The sequence below is a fragment of the Triticum aestivum genome, chromosome 7D (assembly GCF_018294505.1).
Source record: "Triticum aestivum cultivar Chinese Spring chromosome 7D, IWGSC CS RefSeq v2.1, whole genome shotgun sequence".
NCBI lineage: Eukaryota > Viridiplantae > Streptophyta > Magnoliopsida > Poales > Poaceae > Triticum > Triticum aestivum.
Window position 1 is genome coordinate 642163242 of NC_057814.1, and position 8648 is coordinate 642171889.

Genomic DNA, 8648 nt, shown 5'->3' on the forward strand with positions numbered 1-8648 from the left:
GGGTTTGTACTAGTAGCTATGTATTTGATCCCTCTCTCTCTCTCTCTTGTTCTTGATTTGGCACGATCTTGATGTATCGCTAGCTTTGTTAATATAGTTGGATCATATGGTGTTTCTCCCTCTCTATCTTGTTGTGATGAATTGAGTTTTCCCTTTGAGTTTTCGTTATTATCGGATTGGATACTTTTATAGATTTGAGAGCACTTTATGTATGTTTTGGCACTCAACTCGCGGATTCCTGAGGTGGCATTGGGGTAATCTATGCATAGGGGTTGATGCACGTTTTCGTCCTTGTTTCTTCGGTCGAAATCTTGGGGCACTGTTTGAAGTTCTTTGTGTTGGATTGAGTATTATGGATCTGAAGTTGTTTGATGTATATCGTATAATCAACTCACGGATACTCATGATGACATTGGAGTATCTAGATGACATTAGAGTTGGTTGAATGTGTATCGTATGGTGTTATTTTAGTACAAACTCTTGGTTTTTTTGTGATACTTATAGGAATAGCTCGATAGGTCGATCGAAGAGGATAACTTTGAGGTGGTTTCGTACCGTACAAACAATTTTGTCTTATGTTCTCCGCTAGATAAGAACTTTGGAGTGATTCTTCATCGCACGTTCACTACTGGAAATCCACATTTTACCTAGAGTCATATACCCTAGGGGAAATAGGAAAAACCATAGGGAAAGACTTCACCTTGGGCTTGCCCTAGGTAAAGAACCCTAGGTATAGTATAGTCGGTAAAGACCCCTTCCCCTAGGGTGTATCTAGCAAGCTCTAGGGAAAATTTCTTTACCTAGAGGCACAAGCCCTAGGGAAAGATTTCCATATGTATGTTGCAATCCACATGGATAGGTTGTTTACCTACAGCCAGGCCCTAGGGAAAGATTGTGGGGCCCTTTTGCGCCACATCACCATACTTTCCCTAGAGTTACATACTGTAGGGAAACACATTCCCCATATGTAGACATAATTCAAACGTGTAATTTAAATTTGAATTCATAACCAATAATTCAAATAATTCAAAATGGAGCCATAATTATGAAATGAAAATAACATCAAATAATTAGTGTGTGTGTGTGTATATATATAGATACCAATCGTCACATGCATACAGTAGATGCCAAGGCATCACCAGCCACCACATGTTTGACCAAAAAATAGGCGTGCTAGCTAGAGTTTGCTACATCTAACTGATTAAGCATCTCAATTAGCACGTACATACTGATGTAGGTCAACTAGAGTTTCCTACATTACAGAACATGTACTAGCATGTTAACTATACATGCACCAAAATATTACTCCACGCACTGTACATCCAAGAACATCAAGGAACCAACTGACTGCTCAATAGCGATAGGCTTAGTGCACCGGTTCCAGACTGACTAAAAAATCCCCCAAACATCCCTTCATCGTCTACAGCAGGAACACTTGCAGCAGTAACATGTTCCTGAAAAGAAAGATTCGCAAAATCTCAAAAGCTGGAACATGACAATAAGAACTTATTAGAGGAACTACAGGCAACTCTGTGTTCCAATGAAAATTAGTGAGTTACATCAAGTCGACAAAGTCTAAACAGAATTTCCTATTTCCAGTAATTAGAACAAAGGCATGCAAAATCTGGTATAAATTTTGGCAGCATAACAACTATAAACTGGACAATTGGACAAAAAATATATTATGATCCCTCCAACATCCTCACACAGCCCCATTAATCAACATTAATCCCAAATGATCCAGCACCACACAGGCTAGCATCACACATCACATAAGCATGCATATTGTCACAAGTATGTGAATAGGTATCTCTCAACTTATCCATACACACATAAGTAATGCAACTACACACGCTGCATCGTTCTGAATCAGTTCACTGGTTGTTTTGGTACAAATAAATGAGACCAAAGACTATACTGAAGGAAGGATAAACATTTACTACCAACAATAGCCATGTGAAACTATTATTTGCACACAGAAACAACAATATGTACTACTATGTTTGAAGCACCCTATGGTGCATTGCATTCGTGTTTTATCCCAATCAAGAAATTATACTACAAACAGCTCTAACATTCTCTTCTGAAAAGGAAAGAAGGCAAACATGCATTGTTCAATATACCCCTCTTACTAAGTTATTTAACCCTGGAAGGTCACAACGAACAGACCATTACTATTTGTATCATTTGAGATCAGTTTGAGAAATACATACATTATTAGAGCTAGGATTTGTTTCTTTTTGAGAACACAAAGCTGGCGATTCTTTGCTATTTTCTAGAATCTGCAAAAGAAGAGCCAGGTTTTAGAAGTAACCCTTATCATGCTTTAAATGTATTAATGTGTGTGTGTGTGTGTTTGCTTGAGATGGATGATTACATACTTGGATGGTAGATCGTTGCGGAGATCCAGGAGGAGAAAGCGAACGAAAAGGAGGTGGAACCGGCGGCGGTGGTCATCAATTGTTTTGTTCTCCTACTACCATTGCAACATTTTGAGCAAGGACAAGAAAATCCAAACTTGGCACTACGGACACCCTCAAAAACATGGTTCACAAAAGCATTTGTATTGCGTATCCACTCATCAGAATGCCTTCCATTATCCTTCCACCCACTATACATCCAGCTACGTTGAGCATCCAAAGACATGGTTTGGTTTTGTACTTAAATCTGAAATAAAAATGAATTGCTACGATCACGAGTCGCATCCCAACAAAAAATGAATGCATCATACACACTAATATAGAAAACCACTCATCACCAACAAAAAATAACCCCACATCCCCACATCATACAAGTGAACAATGCATTAATCAACATAGTTTTCATGGAAAGAAGAAATCATAATACCTACTTGATTTAGCAATGCCTTTCTTCTCTGTTGCTTTGATGCCACGAGCAGGGAACTTTTCTTCAAGCAAACAACACCCGACACTTGTTAGTTTCTGAAAAAATGTAGAAAACCAATGAAGAATGTTAGAGGACTTCCATTTATTCATAACATAAAACAGAGACTCAGGTGGAAAAGCCCAACAATTGCGGCTACTAGCTTTCATATGGATAACTAAACAACAATGGTAAAACGCACACGCAATTTTGTCTACATAACTACAGCAATCGTAAAATGCAGTAATCTGACCACTGTTAACACGAGCATATATAGTAATCAATGAAGCTATTGTTTTTGTCATTCATGCAATTGCAGTAGCTATGAACAAATTCAACAGATAAACTACATGAAACATTTCCTGTTCACTGTGTTTAGTGTCTGCATTCTGACCACAATTTACATGGTTGAATGGCTCATTCATGTGTTCGTGCATCTCCATATCAATTAGTTCTTCTATTTCTTATTTTGCTAGAAATTTCTTTTATTCCTATGACCTTCCATACACCTTTTAACCAAGATGTTTAAACTGAAAACCCCACCTGCTGGAGAAGATACTGAACAACGTCCACATGTACTAAATAGTGCACCACCTACTACTTCCTTCGGATGCTAAAACCAAAACAACAGTTTCAGAATTTTACTAGAAATACACAAGTACAACTATCTAAGCCTACAATCAAACATCTTTCTAAACTAGAGGGGAAGAGAGATAGGGACAACCTTTTGGACAGAAGCGGCTGCGTACAACAGAGCAGATCGGGTGCTCGTCCAATCAGCGGGGGCGGCACCGTCTCCACATTCAAAGAGCGACGCGGTCAGCAGAGTTAAGGGCGTCGCGGATGCGGTCACCACGGGTGGCACGACGCCGTCACCCCGGCCGTCGTGGCCATTGCCACCACGCCCGTCGCGACTGTCACCGGTGCAGTACAGGGGGAAGAAGGGGCGCGACGGAGGGGGGCGGGCCGGGGCGCAGCGGAGCGTGGCGGCACGGGGCGAAGCAGGTCGCGGTGGCGCAGGGCGAAGCAGGTCGCGGCGACACGGGGCGGAGCAGGTCGCGGCGGTGCAGGGCGGGCGGGGATAGAAGATTCGTGAGAGAGGGGATTTTTTAGTCTGGCAGCGCAGCGCTTGGGGTTTGGGTGAAGCGTGAAGGAGGGACCTAGCCAAAAAAATTCCTCTACGCGCCCTTTTTCCCTTCGTTTTCTCACTGATCAGTGGGCCCAACTTGTGCGAGGGGAAATAATTGGCGCGCAGTGTCGATAAAGGAGCGCGGGAGGCAATCTACGTGGCCACATCGAGGGCTTCTCTTTGGTCTTTTTTGGCTTCGATGGTATGTACGTGGCACCACCCTAGGGAAAGTTTAGTTTCTAATTTTTTTTGGCTGGAAAGACATGTTTCCCTAGAGGGTCCTGTTCATTTCTTTTCTATCCCTTGAGTTAGCTAATGAGCTCTAGGTAAAGAGGTTGACTCTAGGTAAAATGTGGATTTCTAGTAGTGGTTGAGGGATGGTTATATGATCCAATTATATTAGCATTGTTGAGAGATTGCACTAGTGAAAGTATGAACCCTAGGCCTCATTTTCAAGCATTGCAATGTCGTTTGTGCTCACTTTTGTTACTTGCTACCTTGCTGTTTTTATTGTTCCTATTACAAAAATCAATATCTACTATCATTACTACACTTGTATCATCATCTCTTCGCCGAACTAGTGCACCTATACAATTTACCATTTGTATTTCGTGTGTTGGGGACACAAGAGAGTGTTTGTTATTTGGTTGTAGGGTTGTTTGAGAGAGACCATCTTCATCCTATGCCTCCCACAGATTGATAAACCTTAGGTCATCCATTTGAGGGAAATTTGCTACTATCATACAAAACTCTGCGCTTGGAGGCCCAACACGAGTCTACAAGAACAAGTTGTGTAGTAGACATCAATAAGGCGTCCAATCTAGATTTACTTATACTAGGTAGAGAAAACATGATTAAACATATGCCTAAGCGGCGGCATCAGGGCCAGCGAGGACCGCCATTATGCGGAGTGCCTTCATGTCTAGACGCGTGAGCTTTGCGATGCCGCAATGTCCTCGGAAATGGCACGCCAGAGCCTTCGCTGCCTTGGTAGTCATCTTATCCTTTGGGCCCAGCAACCCGAGTGGCTGGACAAGGGCCATGAAAGCTCTCGCGGCAACAGACACTAGTGCTTGGTTCACGGTCTGTGTGCGTTGTACCTCGCACGAAATGGACGTGGCCTTTGTCTTCATGGGCACGGACGGGTGGCATGGCGGCGAAGCAGAGATGATGGGTGGGGCGGGGTGGGGCAGTGCTGGGGCTGATATCCTTGGGTTGGGCCCAACGCATTGAGCGGCTGATGACTCACAAGTATAGGGGATCAATCGTAGTCTTTTTAATAAGTAAGAGTGTCAAACCCAACGAGAAGCAAAAGGAATCAACAAGCGGTTTCCAGTAAGGTATTCTCTACAAGTGATGTAAGACAGTTGTGGCAGATAGTTTGATAGTAATATAATTTGCAGCAAATAACAAGTAACCAAACTACCAAAGTGCAGCAAGGTGGCCTAATCCTTATTGTTGCTAAGGATAAGCCGGAAGAACTTCTTATAGTGATTTAAGTGCTCTTGAGGACACACGGGAATTTCATCTAGTTACTTTCACCACGATTCACTGACTCACGTTCATTGCTTTAATAAGTTATGTGGGTGGACCGGTGATACGTCCATTTTGCATCATGTTTTCCTACTATTATTTATTATGTTTTGGGTCATTATTTCACTCTATGATGCAATTCTTATGCCTTTTCTCTCATATTTTGCAAGTTTCACATGAAGAGGGAGATTGCCGGCAGCTGGAATTAGACAAACTAGCAATACCAATGTTACGTTTGGTTGCTATACTACGGAATTTCCAGGACGCGCTTAAAGTTGATGCGGTGCACCCGACGGCCAGTCGTCCCGATGGCTAGCCAACCATCCACGAGGGCGAGCGTGATGGGTCAAGTCCGTGCTGGCGCAGCTCCTCGTGTACGGGAAAGTCCAATGGCCGAGAGATCCAGAGCAGAGTTTGTTCACGCCGGCCAGCACGAGGGTGAAACCATGGCCGGCTGCCTCGCCGTCATACACCTCCATAGAGAGTCGAAGCCTATTCAGTGGGAAAAAAGCGAGGGACACGCAATTCAATCTGGAGCCTAGTGGTTTGATGGAAGCGTGGAACTCGTCATCGGTCGGTGATGATCGGTGGTACTCTACAGTGGGGGTTGAGTGGTGTGGGTTCGTGACCCTTGAGACTCGACCGGGACAGCGGAGGCTTGACGCGGTAATAGCGGCGAGGCGTGCGATATGCACGGGGCATGGAGACGGGCCAGGGCTCTGGTGGTCATACATGTGGTGAGACAACTGCGAATTTGACTCGGGATGACTACAAGCAATGGTGAAATTCCTTCAAGTTTCAGACAGGCGGTCAATAAAGGAGCGGTGATGTTGAGTTCAGGTAACTTTTATGTGTGACACCCAATATGTGAGTTGTTCATTTTCACGCAGGTCAGTGATCAGTGTGTGATTGCGTTGGACGGATACTCTGGAAGTTGGGAGCACAAACTAGAGTAATAAGGAACTTAATTTTGCTCGAGTGTTGACTGTGGTAAACAAAAGGAGGGACTACAAGTTGCAGGTGGAGTCATATGGAGTCTTTGGAGTAGCACTCATGCTCATGGGATAAACTCAAGTCCAATGTGGAGTTTGTTAGAGTTGTGTCGAATATTGTCTACAAGGTAGGTTACTGTTGCACTCTGAGTAGTATTGTGTTTACATAGGATATGGAGTCGTGTCCTAGTAGGTGATGTCTACTACGCAACTTTATTCCTGTAGACACGTGTTGGGCCTCCAAGTGCAGAGTTTTGTAGGATAGTAGCAATTTTCCCTCAAGTGGATAACCTAAGGTTTATCAATCCGTGAGAGGTGTAGGATGAAGATGGTATCTCTCAAACGACCCTGCAACCAAATACAAGAAAATTCTTGTGTCCCCAACACACCCAATACAATGGCAAATTGTATAGGTGCACTAGTTCGGCGAAGAGATGGTGATAAAAGTGTAATATGGATGGTAGAAATATATTTTTACAATCTGAATAAATAAAAACAACAAGGTAGCAAATAGTAAACGGGCACAAAAACGGTGTTGCAATGCTTAAAAATGAGGCATAGGGTCCGTACTTTCGCTAGTGAAACCTCTCAACAATGCTAACATTGTTGGATCATATGGTTATCCCTCAAAGTGCAATAAAGAATAACTCCCGAGTTCCTATTAGTGGAGAACAAAAGATAGGAATTGTTTGTAGGTCACGAAACCACCTCAAATCTATTCTTTCCGTTCGATCTATTCAAGAGTTCGTACTAAAATAACACAAAGCTATTTTTTTCCGTTCGATCTATCCTAGAGTTCGTACTAGAATAACATCAAAGCAAATTCATATTCATAATACTCAATCCACACAAAGAACTATAAAGAGACCCCAAAGTTTCCGTCGGAGAAAAACATGCATCAACCCCTATGCATAGATTACCCCAATATCACCGCGCGAATCCGCGAGTTGAATGCCATAACACATATCAAGTGAATCAATAAGCTACGTCATTGTCACGCCAAGTATTCATATTGCAAGACATATATCATGTGTTCTCATCTCTGACTATTCAATCCGACAAGACAAAACTTTGAAGGGCAAATATTCAATTCATCATAACAAGAGTACAGAGTGGAGAAAGATCATATGATCCAACTATATTAACAAAGCCCATGATATAGATCACGAGAGAGAGAGAGAGAGATCAAACACATAGCTACTAGTACAAAACCTCAGCCCCGAGGATGGACTACTCCTTCCTCATCGTGGTGGCCGCCAGGATGATGAAGATGGCCACCGGAGATGATTCCCCCCTCCGGCAGGGTGCCAGAACGGGGTCTAGATTGGATCTCGTGGATACAGAGGCCTTGCGGCGGCGGAAGTTCTCGTCTAGGGCTATCCCGAAGGGTTTCGGAATGTTTGGGAATTTATAGTGCAAAGAGGGGGTGAGGGAGGTCACTAAGGTGGGCACAACCCACCTGGGCGTGCCAGGGGGCCCTGGCGCGCCCTGGTGGGTTGTGCCCCCCCTCGGGGCACCCCCCAGGTGTAGGTCAGGCCTAGTGGGTTCCTTCTGGTCCATAAAAAATCTCCAAAAAATTACGCGGTGTTTGGACTCTGTTTGATATTGATTTCTTGCGATGTAAAAAACAAGCAAAAAATAGCAACTGGCACTAGGCACTGGGTCAATAGGTTAGTCCCAAAAATGATATAAAGTTGCCATTAAATGATTGTAAACACCCAAGAATGATAAAATAACAACATGAATACTTCATAAATTATAGATACGTTGGAGACGTATCAGCATCCCCAAGCTTAATTCCTACTCGTCCTCGAGTAGGTAAATGATAAAAGAAATAATTTATGAAGTGTGAATGCTAGCAAAGTGCATAAGTTTGATCAATGATAATTTCAATCACTTTTCCTAGCATCATAACAACAATTCTTTCTTATAAAACTTCTCATGTTATAGTAGCAACCAATTCACATGTTAAGGTTCAAACAATAAACTCTCTTGAAACTCAACAACCTATGTTCTCAGTCACCAAGCAATTGCAATTCAACTTATCAACAGAGTCTAAGTAAGAGCTCCACATACTCAACCATCATATAGTCTTCTATGATTGCTAACAC